The sequence below is a fragment of the Pyrus communis genome, chromosome 11 (genome assembly GCF_041283825.1).
Source record: "Pyrus communis isolate YQ-2024b chromosome 11, ASM4128382v1, whole genome shotgun sequence".
NCBI classification, from domain to species: domain Eukaryota; kingdom Viridiplantae; phylum Streptophyta; class Magnoliopsida; order Rosales; family Rosaceae; genus Pyrus; species Pyrus communis.
Window position 1 is genome coordinate 26,459,010 of NC_142575.1, and position 15,977 is coordinate 26,474,986.

At 32.7% G+C, this 15,977-nt stretch overlaps 1 long non-coding RNA gene across 2 annotated transcripts; it reads right to left on the reverse strand.

Moving 5' to 3' along the window:
• Positions 1–4,273: 4,273 nt before the first annotated feature.
• On the reverse strand, positions 4,274–6,208 carry LOC137742855 (uncharacterized). 2 transcript variants are annotated; one of them, XR_015953625.1, is made up of 3 exons: positions 5,443–6,208; positions 4,865–5,340; positions 4,274–4,779 (listed from the first exon to the last, which is right to left on the reverse strand). It is a non-coding gene; the product is annotated as an uncharacterized LOC137742855 (long non-coding RNA). The 2 variants fall into 2 exon arrangements; XR_015953624.1 differs by having other exon boundaries at positions 4,865–6,208.
• Between the last annotated feature and the right edge of the window lie 9,769 nt (positions 6,209–15,977).

The following is a 15,977-nucleotide window of genomic DNA, read 5'->3' on the forward strand; positions in this document are numbered from 1 at the left end:
GTCCTTACGGACTTTTGTTGAAGCAGCCTTTCAATTTTCTGTTGACGTGTGTCCATCATTCAAAAAATTTCCCATCACATAATAATTTTCAAACAAAGTCTTTGTATTGACCGTATAATTGACAAGGAAAATGCAGAAGATGGACTATTGGAAAAAGATAATATATATTGCACATTTATATACATGGTCAGAGCAATTTATAGAAAATATAGTTCGAGATATAGTATATAAAAGATGTGTGGGACTTTTTCTTTCTGGCATAGATCATATGACTTAAATAATCTCTCACATCTTCATAATACTCTTATTTTGTGCCTATTTATACGAAGCTGGTTTCGTTCTAGCTCCTTTACACACGAGATCTTATATTCAATTTCTTCATCCTTCATATAGTTGTATAAAATAAAAAATAATAATAATAATAAATTAAAAAAAAAAAACGTTTGCGTTATGTGTTGTTTTCTTCTTTACCAAGTCTTGTTGACTTGGAGAACAAAATTTTGTCCTCCATTTTATACGGAACTGCATTAGAATACCACTGGTCTTGTATATGTAAGTATTTACCCATCTATTTGACTCTTTCCAAAACTCAGCTCCCTTGAAATATTTGACCGTTTTCCCAAATTTTCACAATAAATCACTACATTATCAACTATGATAGCAACTCTAGCTCCTTCTCCATCAAACCACATAATCCAAAACCAGAAAAAAAGAAGCAAACTCAACTTACTCGTGCGCAATACGATTACAAGATCTAGCAGACACTTATCGAGACAAGTTTTCTATTAGTCGTACAAGTTGCCCACTCACTGTTCAGCGGCTTGGTTAGAAGTTAGGTTTCTTCTTGCGAGACAAGTTTACCACTCACTGTCCATTAGGCATTTTTCAATGCTAATAGCCTGATAGTGGCATGCTCACCACAATAACTAATCACTCAAGGTTCTTGGTGCTTCAATTATCTACTACCATGGTCGAAAGAGTAATAGTATTTCGGGTATGGCTTCTTCCTTCTCCCGTTAAGGGATCAATGCCCATCTAACTTCTTTTTACAAAGAATCCAGGCTCCATTGGTTGGGGCAATGTTGGTTCCTCATTGCTTAACATGAGAAGCACAGATGATACTGCTGGTCTGTCTTCCGGAAGCTTTTGAATGCATACTAGACACACTTCAATGCATCTTAATTACGACCTCAAACTCAATGTATAAGTCCTCCAAGCATTCATCTATTACTTCCAAACCCTTGTTTTTGTTCCACAGTAGCCATGTGATAAGATTTTTACCACTTGCAAGAGTACAAGGTTATCGTAGTATAGCAGCTCAAGTAAGGTCGTTCTCCACAAGGATTGATTGATTAATTTGTATTTAAACTAATTCTTAATTAACTATTTAAAACAAAGTTTGGAAAATATTGGTTTTGGATTTTAAAATAACAAAAAAATAATTTTAATAAAAAAAATAATTAAAGAAACCAATTTGAAGGGGAACAACCTTAGAAAATAATGATAAAATGACACTAGAGTTCCGACATCACCTTAACAATCTTATATAGTTTTACCAATTACTTATGAATTACACATGCAACTTTGAAGGTTAGGTTTTCCTTATGCATATTCTACTTGTGGCATTCAAGTTAAAACGTATATCAAACATGCAATCGGTATGTGGCATTCAGATCAAATATAAACATGCATGATCATTACGCTTTGTGAAAACCCTTTGAAAAACCATGCAACCCCTAAGACGTGGCATTCGCCCGAGGTGAAATTACAACTATCAATCACAAAAAAGCAATACTCAATCCTCTGGTGGCATTCCGATCGAATTGCATCTGATTACTTATCTAAACATCCTAATGGTCACAAATCATTAAGATATAGAGATAGTTTAAACACAGTGATTATAATAATTCAAAGCATGCATGTATAATATCATAAGCAATTAAATAAAAACTACATATTCATGTTAAGGCTCAAGGCATCGCCCTAACAAATGGAAATTAGTTACGAACAACCATAAAACAAAATGAATTGAAATAGAAAAAGGAAAGAAAACACTTTGAAATACAAATCGTCAAAACTAGGGCTGGCATTCGTGTCGTGTTTCTCGTGTTCGTGTCGTTTTCATATCATACTCGATAGCTTAATGGGTCATGTTGTGTAATACCCGTTAAAGTAAACGGGTAATATGACCCGACCCGAAATCAACCCGTTAATATTATCAAGTAATATGACTCGACCCATTACCCGTTAAGAAAAATATATTTTAAATCAATAAAAATGAAAATGAAAAACATAATTTGACCCAAAAGAATGTAAAACATAATACTAAATTAGTAAATACATACTAAATTTCGGAGTTGACCCCTTCATGAAAATTGTGAAGCTTTTCATTACGTGTGATTAAATTTTTCATAGTTCTACAATAATTATTATTAATTTTATTAATTTTGCACTCAAATAAAAAACACTATTCATGAGATTTGGAGGGTTTTAAAAATATAAACGATCATGTAATCATCATCTAAGCGTTGAGAATGTAATTATGAACGTTTATTATGCTTTCACATAATTCAGACTTATCCATTAATGATTATGAATTTTGTTTATTTTGAACTCCCTTAAAAATACTATTCATGAGAGTTTGTATGGTTTTAAAAATTCAAACAATCATATACCCATCCTCAAAGCGTAGATGATGCGACTACGAGTGTTTGCATATTTTTTTCATATTTTTCGCACATGTAAATTAATTATTATAATTTTTTTTAATGTGTTTGATATTTTAAAATTACTTAATATTTTTATTTTTAATGTGTTTTATGATTTTTAATCTCAATCTTTGTCTATAATATACTATAAAAATAAATAAATAAATAAAACTTAAATTTTAAATTTTATATAGAATAATAATTAATAAACAATATATACATATTCATTATATCTATTGTATTTTATAGTAAGTTTTTTTTGTAGTAGTTTAAAAAATTAAAATCATCAAAATAACTTCTTCTTTTTTTATCGTGTCGAAACAGGTTACCTGCGTGTCACTCTCGTGTAAACCTGTTAAAGACCCATTATTAATGGGTTATTATCGTGTGACCCGATAACAACCCGATTAGTAATCGTGTTGACCCGAAACCCATTATTTTCATGTCGTTTACGTGTCGTGTTAACGGATCGTGTAAGAAATTGTCAGGTCTAGTCAAAACCTAGCTAAGTTCTCCAAATTGATGCGTAGCCTTATTTATATTATTACAAAATAAAATCCCACCTATAAAAGGTCTTCTAAAAACTAAGAAACATAATATAATAAGATAAATAGGAAATAAAAGGCTTCCTATTTAAACTGAAATTCAGACTGCAGAAAAAATCCATCTTTTGAAAAACCAAATCAACTCCGATTTGGTCCTAAAAGGTCTCTTTTTAAATCTTGAGATGTCCCTAACAAATCCTCAGAAGGAATTTTCCTCAAAATATGTCATCTTGACCTTCAAAATACCCAAAACATCCATAAATGTCAATTTGGAAAAGTTGCGCGCTAGGCCTTCTTTTGTTTGCCACGGTCAAACGGCTTGGTAGAAAAATCTGGAATTTTGACACAATCATCTTGAAAGGCTCATGAACATCCTCTAATTAGAATCACTCCAAAATTCATCCATTGGTTCACTTTTTGCTCCAGATGAAGTTGAATGTCCTACATTGAAAATACATAACAAAGTATCAAAGTTCTCCCAAAATAACTAATAAATTAATACAAAGATAAGGGTAAAATATATAGTATAATATCGCCTCATCCCTGGAACAATGGCAGAACAATGGCAGATCATACGAGTTTAGTCCTACGCATGAAAAGCTATCTAGAGGTCCAAAATTACCAGACACATATAGCAGAATCACAAAAAACACCTACATGTCTGAGAAGACTGTAATGATGAGTCGGATGATGAACCTCAGCGGTTTCTTCTGCCACTTACATCTCTAACAAAAGCACTCCGAAACTGATGACATCTACTCTTTGGAAATTGAATGTTTGAGAACTGGATGGTACCTTTCAACTATTCTTACAGCAAGGTGTAACATCAATTCAGCAAACAATAGTGATGTTGAAGGGAAGATATTTCATAGATGTTTGAAATAACTGAAGGTTGAATAGAGTTATATGATTGCTTTGACAGAAAGAACAAGAAAAGTAGCTTGTGTACAAGTGCTAATAATTGAGTTATATGATTGCTTTCATATAATGGAAAACAATAGAAAAACATAGAAACATTGGTTCTCGAAAACCAGAAATCGTTTTCTGCCAAGACTTTGAACGATTTGATTATGTTTGGTACACCGTGTAACACTATAGGATCGTCTTTAGTCATCTCTTCCAATTGGCATAACGGCATAGATCCTATAACTGACAAGATAATATAATTAAATTCCTAATATACATGCATTGGTTAAGTAGCATCATAATGCTCAAGCCTTCTCTATCGACGTTCCACCATTGGGCTTATTTCATTTTGTGTATGAGATTGCTCCCCTCTTGTCCTTGTATCTAGATCAGTGGAACATCTTTCCATGAAGAAACCATGTTCAGGCCAAGGCAACCTTGCTCCCTCGTTTGCCAACAAGAAAACTACAGACGACATTGTTGGGCCTCTCCGCTAGGAATTTCTGAACATATAATAAACCCACACGAATGCATCTAAGTACTTGAGATTCAATGCAGGATTCTTCCAAGTATGTTTGCAATATTTCCAAGGATTTTTCTTCATTCCATAGCAACCATGCCTACAAAATTTCAATAACAATGCTTAACTAATCCTGCTAAAGAGAAATGACATGGAGTACTATATATATAGCTCTTCGCGCTTACATGTCCCAGGAGGTTATGGTTGTGATCAGGGTGAGAAAACCTCCCGTTTATGTTGCCATTTATTATCTCTAACAAAAGCACACCGAACCAAAGACATCTGATTTTACAGAAAACTTCCCCTGAACTGCATACTCTGGGGACATATAGCCGTTGCATGAGAAATTTGTATATAAGTTTGTTTATTTGACTAGTGAATATCAATGTACATTAGCTGAAGATGTATATCCACTGAACTTACTATGTTCTGACAACTTTCTTTGTTTTTGCTTCATTCTCATTACCTCCGAAAATTCTAGCCAAGCTAAAGTCTGAGATTTTAGGATTCATGTAGTGGTCCAACAAAATATTGCCTGCTTTGAGATCCCTGCGAATGATTTGAAGTTTAGAATCTTGGTGTAAATAGAGAAGCCCTCTTGTGATTCCCATGATAATGTTAAAGCGCGTGTCCCATCCCAATAAAGCACTTCTTATATCATCTGCAAATCAATTTCAGCCCTTGTGAATCTTAGATGCATGGAGGGTTCAAGCTGAAGCATAAAGAATCTAGACATTAAGTGCCGAAGATTCAAGATGCTCACTGAAGATGAAAAGATCCATGCTTTTGTTGGACATGTACTCGTAGATAAGCATACATTCATCGCCATGAATACAGCAGCCCAAAAGTGAAACAAGATTCCAGTGTTGAAGTTTTGCAATCAAAACTAATACATTCTTGAACTCTTCTAGACCCTGACATGGGTGTGATACCCGCTTCACTGCTATTTCTTGTCCTGAAAAGCTGCCCTGTATTTGATCATATTGAACATGCATTTTTGTTATAATCAGGTGAACGTCAAAACATACGCCTTCTTGTTTACTGTACATAACAAATTATAACCTTGTAAACAGGGCCCTACATTCCTTGAGATTCATACACTCGTTGAGTGAAAATTCTAACATGTCAGGCAATTTCACTCCTACAAGCAGTAAACATCCCTCTCTGCTGTGGCAGTCCAACGGTGTCCATCTCATGCATCCACTGGTTCTATTAGAAAGTTCCCATTCTTCTTGAAACCTCGGAGTGAACACTTGTGGCACATATGGGATGCCTGTTTCTACAAATACCATTAGCACCACAGTATCCATAATTGTCACATGAATCATCTGGTAACGAAAATATAACATCCCATTCTGTGCTTCCCCAACATTCAACACAAGGCGTTGCAAAGAACCTAATTGATCTAACCTTAATTGTGAGGCAGCTCCATTCTTAGTAGCCTCAAACTAATAATACCACTCATCGTCATGTAATTCCATAACTGTATTGAACACTGAATCCGCTGGTGCAGGAAGACCACTGAATCGAACTCCTGTTTGGTACTTTATGGCTGATGCTCCCATGACAACAACTAGTTGTGGTAACCCCTTCATTTCAATTTTGTAAGAGAAGTCACCAGTGGATGGATCATCAATGCTTTTCTGTGATGTCAAATGTCGCTCTGATCCTGTGTTTATGTTCCAGCTTATCTTCATACCTAGTAACAATGTGTCACATGGATTATCAAAACTCTGCCACACATAAGTTCCAGCACTACTTGTATTTTCCATCAACACAAGATTTTCGGAAGCTAAAAGCTGTGTAACTCGCGTCTTTGGTGTTGTTGATACATTTGAAGACCAAATACTGCTCGCATTTCAATTGAGAAGAACAAGATTTCCATTGGTGCCAATCGCGAGTTTCCCATATAAAACAGTCAGTGGACTGTTTCTGTTTGCAGTCCACAAAACTTTGCTAGGTATGTCAATGTACCATATTCCCCAGTACCTATTTACGGGGTTTCCCGGCAGAGAAAAGAAGCCTAGTTCAAATCTTCCACCCAACGAAGTTAAAGTCTCAGAATCATTGGCAGTCTGGCTAGAGGTTATGGTATCAGCAGCAATAGTCAAATTCAATTATTCAATAAGATTAATAACAAGCAAACAAGGGAGGACAAGAAGGCATTGGAACTAAGCATTTCCAAAAAATGATCTCAATGACTTTTCATTTCCATGAACGAGCGCCAATTAAAGAGAAATTGCCTAAAATGACCAATTTTCTTAATCTTTAGACTAAAATAAGACAAACCAACCATACGCAAAAATGAAATGACAAAAATATCTACATATAAATTGTAAAAACTCACAAATGATGACGTTATTTTTCTGATTTCGAAGAGAGAGTTGTGAGCTCTAGGTTTTGGGGTTGGTCAGATCCGTGAACATATCATGTGCATGTCGTGTGCATGCCACTGGAAATAGATGATTTTTAATGGGATTTCTAGAATCTAGGTTCATGTCAAAGATTTGTAAACTATGGATGTTTTAAGGATTTCAGAATTGGACCCCCACATATCACTTAACGCCGCTAATTGCACAATGCACATCTACAACAAAACGACGTCGTTACACGTATCATCCACAACTTCATTTTCAATCTCGACGGCGACAACGCCACCGTGACCAGCAGCGAGTTCTTTTACTTCTCCCAAAACCTAATTTCCCAAAACGGAGGCAAAATACTCACCACATTCCTCAAAGGTTTGCTCCAAAACTCTCAGGCTCGAAGTTTCCCTCCAAATATTGCATAAAGAACCCAAATTTCTCACGGTAAAAAAAAAAAAAAAAAATTCCAAATCAAAAAATTAAAAGATCCGATCTTTGCCCCGAAACTCAAATTGCTCACATTTTGCAATCTAAATTAATCATTGCCACGACACTCGAAGACTCCCAGGCATTGATGCCGAGGTGGAGGCATCCGAATTGCTTGCGACGTTGGAGTTGTGGCGCGGAAGAAGAGGTGTGGAGTGCATGCACGGAATCCATTCGACGAAATGCCAAACCAGAATCCGAGAGAGAGAGAGAGGTGCTGGGTTGAAATTTCTCTCCCTACTCTTTGTTTCTCTCTCTACAAAATGAGAAATGAGGATTGAAATTTTTGGACAATTCATTTATATGGAAGGGTAATTTGGTAATTATAAATTAAAAAAAATCATATTTATGTTATATTGTTGTGCATGTCGTGTATATATCCAAAAAATCCTATTTTAATCCCAAGATTACAAAATGAGTCATTTTTGTCTATTTCCCAAAATTAAAAACAATATAATGAAAGTTAAGTTTGAGATCGTACCATATATATCAATCAAATATCGTAATATATACTCTATACATATACTTTGATGCTAGTTAAAAATTTAAAATAGACAACTTGATTTTGAATATTGGATGTTGATCAGGACTAAACCAGAATAATCATGGAAAATGTCATCAGCATCACCATTCTTTTATCATTTTTATTATCCTGGTTGTTTTGTGATGGAAGACTAATACCGTCTTAAAAAATAAAAACAAGAAATTAAGGTAAAGTCTTGCTTGGGGAGTGGGGACCTTCTAAGATCGGCCATCTTTCAATGTATGTTAACTCAATAAATTAGTTATTACGCGCAAAATCAAGAGAAAAAAAGAAACTCATGAGCTATTAAAGAACTGTAGTTTCTTTTTATTGCAAAAGGAAAAAAACTTAGTTGAACAAAGAAAGTGTCTCCTAATTATTGCTAAAGGTGAATTTGACAAGTCTTAGGACACTTAATATTATGGCTAGGTCTGGCAATTCCTGACACAACCCGATAACCCGACACGACACGACACAAAATTAACAGGTGTTCGAGTCGACACGATAACGAATCGGGTCGTTATCGGGTAACCCGATAAGCACCTGTTAAGATAACGGGTATACACGTAGGTAACACGATACACGATAAGCAGAATATTATTTTTATAATTTTATAACCCTAAAAAAAATGCTGTAATAATTATATACATTAATTTAACAATTTTATACCCCTAAAAACTATAATAAATAAATAAATATATATATATTAAATTAACTATAAAGTCTATAATAATTATAATAATTATATATACTATAATAATTATACCCCCAAAATATTAACTATCTATAATAATTATATAATTATATATATATATATATTTAATTTTGAATTAAATTTTATAAAAACTATAATAATTATTAATTAATATGCATGATGCATCCATTGATTTGATTCCATTCCATTCATGCCGCCCTTTTTGAAGAAAAATAGAGGGAAAATGAAAATAATAAGAAAAGTTGAAAATGAAACCAAAAAGTGAGGGCATTAGGGAAAGATGTTGGAGGGAAAAGTGAAAATTATAAGAAAAGTTGAAAAGGAAACAAAAAAGAGAGGGAAAAATGAAAATTAATAGAAGTGGTGAGAAATTTTTTGGGATACGAATTCTCTTAAACTAATTTCAACGATCCCAACCATCAAACTTGTTTGTATATGCTTTGAGATCACATCAGCAAAAAATCACAAAAAACAAACATTCAGAGATCAAGTAACGGGACAAACCTTTTCGACGGTTATAAACGAAAAATCACGATCTAACGATTATTTTAACTCCGATTTTGATGATTTTTTACAGGTACACTCCTTGACCCTATATGAATTCAATGAATGAATTCGATTATCAATTTAAAATATTTACACAAGTGAATACCACAAAATTTTATGTTATACTTAATGAAAGTATAAATAAACTCTTAAGTGTTAGTCAATCTATCGTTTTGTTGGGATACGAATTCTCCAAAACTAATTTCAACGATCCAAACCGTCAAACTTGTTTGTATATGCTTGGAGATCACATTAACAAAAAATCACAAAAAACAAACATTCAGAGATCAAGTAACGGGACAAAGCTTTTCGACGGTTATAAACAAAAAATTACGATTTAACGGTTATTTTAACTCCGATTTTGATGATTTTTTACAGGTACATTCCTTGACCCTATATGAATACAATGAATGAATTCGATCTTCAATTTAAAATATTTACACAAGTGGATACCACAAAATCTATTGTTCTACTTAATGAAAGCATAAATAAACTCTAAGTGTTAGTCAATCTATTGTTTTGTTGGGATACGAATTCTTCAAAACTAATTTCAACGATCCAAACCGTCAAACTTGTTTGTATATGCTTGGAGATCACATCAACAAAAAATCACAAAAAACAAACATTCAGAGATCAAGTAACGGGACAAACCTTTTCGACGATTATAAACAAAAAATTACGATTTAACGGTTATTTTAACTCCGATTTTGATGATTCTTTACAGGTACATTCCTTGACCCTATATGAATACAATGAATGAATTCGATCTTCAATTTAAAATATTTACACAAGTGGATATCACAAAATCTTATGTTATACTTAATGAAAGTATAAATAAACTCTAAGTGTTAGTCAATCTATCGTTTTGATGGGATACGAATTCTCCAAAACTAATTTCAACGATCCAAACCGTCAAACTTGTTTGTATATGCTTGGAGATCACATTAACAAAAAATCACAAAAAACAAACATTCAGAGATCAAGTAACGGGACAAAGCTTTTCGACGGTTATAAACGAAAAATCATGATTTAACAGTTATTTTAACTCCGATTTTGATGATTTTTTACAGGTACACTCTTTGACCCTATATGAATACAATGAATGAATATGATATTCAATTTAAAATATTTACACAAGTGGATACCACAAAATCTTATGTTATACTTAATGAAAGTATAAATAAACGCTAAGTGTTAGTCAATCTATCGTTTTGTTGGGATACGAATTCTCCAAAACTAATTTCAACGATCCAAACCGTCAAACTTGTTTGTATATGCTTGGAGATCACATAAAAAAAAATCACAAAAAACAAACATTCAGAGATCAAGTAACGGGAAAAACCTTTTCGACGGTTATAAACGAAAAATCACGATTTAACGGTTATTTTGACTCCGATTTTAATGATTTTTTACAGGTACATTCCTTGACCCTATATGAATACAATGAATGAATTCGATCTTCAATTTAAAATATTTACACAAGTGGATACCACAAAATCTTATGTTATACTTAATGAAAGTATAAATAAACTCTTAAGTGTTAGTCAATCTATCGTTTTGATGGGATACGAATTCTCCAAAACTAATTTCAACGATCCAAACCGTCAAACTTGTTTGTATATGCTTGGAGATCACATCAACAAAAAATCACAAAAAACAAACATTCAGAGATCAAGTAACGGGACAAACCTTTTCGACGGTTATAAACAAAAAATCACGATTTAACGGTTATTTTAACTCCGATTTTGATGATTTTTTACAGGTACACTCTTTGACCCTATATGAATACAATGAATGAATTCGATCTTCAATTTAAATATTTACACAAGTGGATACCACAAAATCTTTTGTTCTACTTAATGAAAGTATAAATAAACTCTAAGTGTTAGTTAATCTATCGTTTTGTTGGGATACGAATTCTCCAAAACTAATTTCAACGATCCAAACGTCAAACTTGTTTGTATATGCTTGGAGATCACATCAACAAAAAATCACAAAAAACAAACATTCAGAGATCAAGTAACGCGACAAAGCTTTTCGACGGTTATAAACAAAAAAATCACGATTTAACGGTTATTTTAACTCTGATTTTGATGATTTTTTACAGCTACACTCCTTGACCCTGTATGAATACAATGAATGAATTTGATCTTCAATTTAAAATATTTACACAAGTGGATACCACAAAATCTTTTGTTCTACTTAATGAAAGTATAAATAAACTCTAAGTGTTAGTCAATCTATCGTTTTGTTGGGATACGAATTCTCCAAAACTAATTTCAACGATCCAAACCGTCAAACGTATTTGTATATGCTTGGAGATCGCATTAACAAAAAATCACAAAAAAAAAACATTCAGAGATCAAGTAACGGGACAAAACTTTTCGACGGTTATAAACGAAAAATCACGATCTAACGGTTATTTTAACTCCGATTTTGATGATTTTTTACAGGTACACTCTTTAACCCTATATGAATACAATGAATGAATTCGATCTTCAATTTAAAAAATTTATACAAGTGGATACCACAAAATCTTATATTGTACTTAATGAAAGTATAAATAAACTCTAAGTGTTAGTTAATCTATCGTTTTGTTGGGATACGAATTCTCCAAAACTAATTTCAACGATCCAAACCGTCAAACTTGTTTGTATATACTTGGAGATGGCATCAACAAAAAATCACAAAAAACAAACATTCAAAGATCAAGTAACGGGACAAAGCTTTTCGACGGTTATAAACGAAAAATCACGATTTAACGGTTATTTTAACTCCGATTTTGATGATTTTTTACAGGTACACTCATTGATCCTATATGAATACAATGAATGAATTCGATCTTCAATTTAAAATATTTACACAAGTGGATACCACAAAATCTTATGTTGTACTTAATGAAAGTATAAATAAACTCTAAGTGTTAGTCAATCTATCGTTTTGTTGGGATACAAATTCTTCAAAACTAATTTCAACGATCCAAACCGTCAAACTTGTTTGTATATGCTTGGAGATCACATCAACAAAAAATACAAAAAACAAACATTCAGAGATCAAGGAATGGAACAAAGCTTTTCGACGGTTATATACGAAAAATCACGATTTAACGGTTATTTTAATATATTTTAATATATTTAACGGTTATTTTAATATATTTTTATATGGTATAGTATTATTAATTTATTTCTTTTTATAATTATTTTGGTAAACTTCTCATAATTTGAATGATTTTTAATGTTTGGTTTTTCTATATTTAGTTTATGTGGAAGAGAGTTCTGACGTGGAAAACCTTACTGAAAACATCTTCAACATAACTCTTCAAGGCAATAGATGAAGCCAAAGTTTCAATACAATTTCATGATGATCGATGTAAATTGAAGATTTTGTAGATAGAGGTGTAAACTTTTGAGAAAGACTTACAATCTTGAAAACAAAAACTCTTTCATTTTGCATATCCTTGCACATTTAATATTTGTAATAGATTAGTAGTGTATGTATTATTTTTTTTATTAGGCTCTTATTTTCTAATGTAGATATAGTACTTAAACGACAAATGTTTTAATGTTTTGAAGTAATATTTATGTGGCAATGTGTGATATGTGCAAATTTAACAAAAAAAAAAAAAAATTTCTTAATGGGTCATAACGGGTCGGGTCACTTTACCCATTGGGTAAAGTGACCCGACTTGTTAAGGACCCGTTAAGATAACGGGTGTGACACGACACGACTCGTTAAGATAACAGGTGTTACACGAAAACGACACGAACACGACAGACACGACCCGTTTGCCAGGCCTAATTATGGCGTCGTAATATTCCTTTTCACTTGTAAGTGAGAGATCTTAGGTTTGATTCTCGTCAAAGGCAAAATTGAACTACATTATTATTAGCTCATTATGAGGTAAGCTCACCCCCTCTCCCTCAGTATAAATAATATCGTTTGTTAAAAAAATATATAAAAAAAGTGTCCTAATTAATTAAAAGCTTAAGTGGGATATTCAATATTATCAAGCAACACAAACAACATTTGTAGGAAAATCTTTTCAACAACACCACCAAAGTTTTAAGCGAAACAAAAAACCTTTCAAAAAATAAACATTTGTAGGAGTATGATTGTAGGTTCCCTTAAAAAATGAAGTGTTATTAATGTAGGTGTGCAAAAGTTGAGGCTGTAGGAAGGTTTCAAGGTTGTTTTCATGATAACCGTAGCCATAACCACCTTTCGCCAAGGTGAATATTGTTGTGAAGTTTAACTCACTATTGATGTTGCGATTGAAGATTCGGAAGAGTTTACCGGTGTCACCATGTCTTGGGTGACCGATCGGGGATGAACAAAGTCAGAAGGTGCTGATCATAAAGCAATCAAGTTACTCAGAGTGCTCGACATCAATTAATAGGCCACCGCTTGTACTTTTGCTATAGGGAATTTTTCTATTTTCGGGTTTCCTAGTTTTCTAGGGCTTTATCTTTCCTATATATATTTCAGATTTTATGGAGCTGTACATGGGAAGATTGGAGCGAGTTTATCGGTAGTCCTACAGGAGAGACGACGGAGGCATCAACGAGGCTTTGAGCGTGAGAAAGATTAAATACCCTTTTATTTTTTATTTTTTTTTTGCAAGACAGAGATTAAGACCTAGCTAGGGTTCCAATATATAGAATTCGTGTTCATATATTTACTTTAGGACCCATATTATTGTTTGGATTTCAATGATAGAGCTATTGGATTCTTAACATCTTATCAAGATTCCAATAAGGAAAATGCTTGGAAGATGAAGTTTTTTTTACCATATTTTGCAGATCACATGATGTGGCAGATAATGGCTGAATTCCTTGTTTAAATTATAGAACCATTAACTACCACATCATGTGATCTATAAAATATAGTTTAAGTAAATGACCTCTCTAACATCACTCGTGATAATAAGTCAAATACTTAGTATAGTACTCTTCAACTATACGTACGATTGATTTACTCATATTAAGACTTATGCTGTACTCTAAGTCTAACAAAGTAAAGGATGAAGGAAGTTGCATAGAAATTTCCCTTTTGTTGGACTGATGCTACCAAATCAATGTGGACGTTGCCTCATCCACTGATCACCATGTATTAAATTTAACTTTGAAATTTTTAACAACAAAGACAAACTTTAAAAAAATTATAATACGAGATCAGCATTGTGTAATTGTGACATCAAGATTACAAATGTTAATGTATATGTGGCTCGATAGGATGTTGAGTTTTGATGATTGGGCATTTTCTGCCTGGGTTTTCGAGTTATCTGTTTGTAAAGGAATTGTATATTTTCACAGATAAACACTTACGTAGAAGTGGTGAAGAAGAAGGTGTGCGTTTAAGTATTTCTCCTTTAGGCTTTATCTGGTATCTGGTTTATCCAAAGCCATTCCAAACATGGCATCATCAACATGCAACGGCTTCTTGTTTGGTCGGACTTTTTTTTTGCAAGCGTCTAACCAAATTCAAGTTGACCTAATTTTTTTTGTTCGGGAGTGGGTTATGGATGGTACTCCATCGCGAGGCAAAGCTCCACTACTAACCATAAACTCCCCTAGCTAAATTATAAGGCAGTAAGTGGGGTACTCATTTGCATTTACTTACACTTCCCATCACCATTCAATCTGTGGTTTGCCTCATCTGCCTATATTTAAGTTAACCTTTTTTCGTTTTCTATTTAAAAGAAATCATGTGGCTCAAAACTCAAGCAACCGCAACATCAATATATATTTACTAGCATTCATACATGCACTCACGTGTTTGCATAATGCATTTTTTAAATCACGGCATGCTACGCACAATTTACACTTTTTAAATGTATTTATATGCGTGAATTGAAAAAAGAAAAGTCAAATATTTGAAGTAAATTAACAATCTTAGATCATGCTAGAAAAAACCCCTCACAAACCAATCAAAGTAGTTGAATTCACATAATAAAATCGGTCTTTTAATTTTCATCTACATTCTATTGAATTTACATTAAGAATAGAGAAAATAATATTTAATAAACAACTGATTGAATCACATTATTGCTAGTCCATTGTGAGGCTAAGCCCACTCCCTCTCCCCCTCCCCTTTAGTATATATAATATCATTTGTTCAAAAAACAACAATCATTTGACAACTAATTTAAACACATTATTTTGCGTGTACGAAATGTCTTTTTATAACCAGTATTATACGCCTCTTAAGATGTTTTGAATATGTTTAAAAATAAAGAAAATAATATTTAATAAACAACTGATTGAATCACATTATTGCTAGCCTATTGTGAGATACTAATTAAAAAAATGTACAAAAAGAATTAATTATTAAAAAAACACTATTAAAATGAGAAAAATACCCTTTCATTATTTGGTGCATTATTTTGGATTGCTTTTGAAAATTTTTGTTTTGGGGCATATTGGTCCAAAAAAATTTGTTGAAGTTTGTGACCTCAAAAAAAAAGTTGTTGGCTTTATATATAAAGTTTAAAAAAATAATAATAATAAGGGGACAAATTAATTAAAGTAATCAGAAGTTAAATTTCAATTGTCAAACTAATAAAACCAAGCATCTATGATACCGAAAATATTAACAAAATAGTGGACCACTAAAAGATATTAATGACATAATGACAAACTGATTAGTTCAGATTTTGAATTATT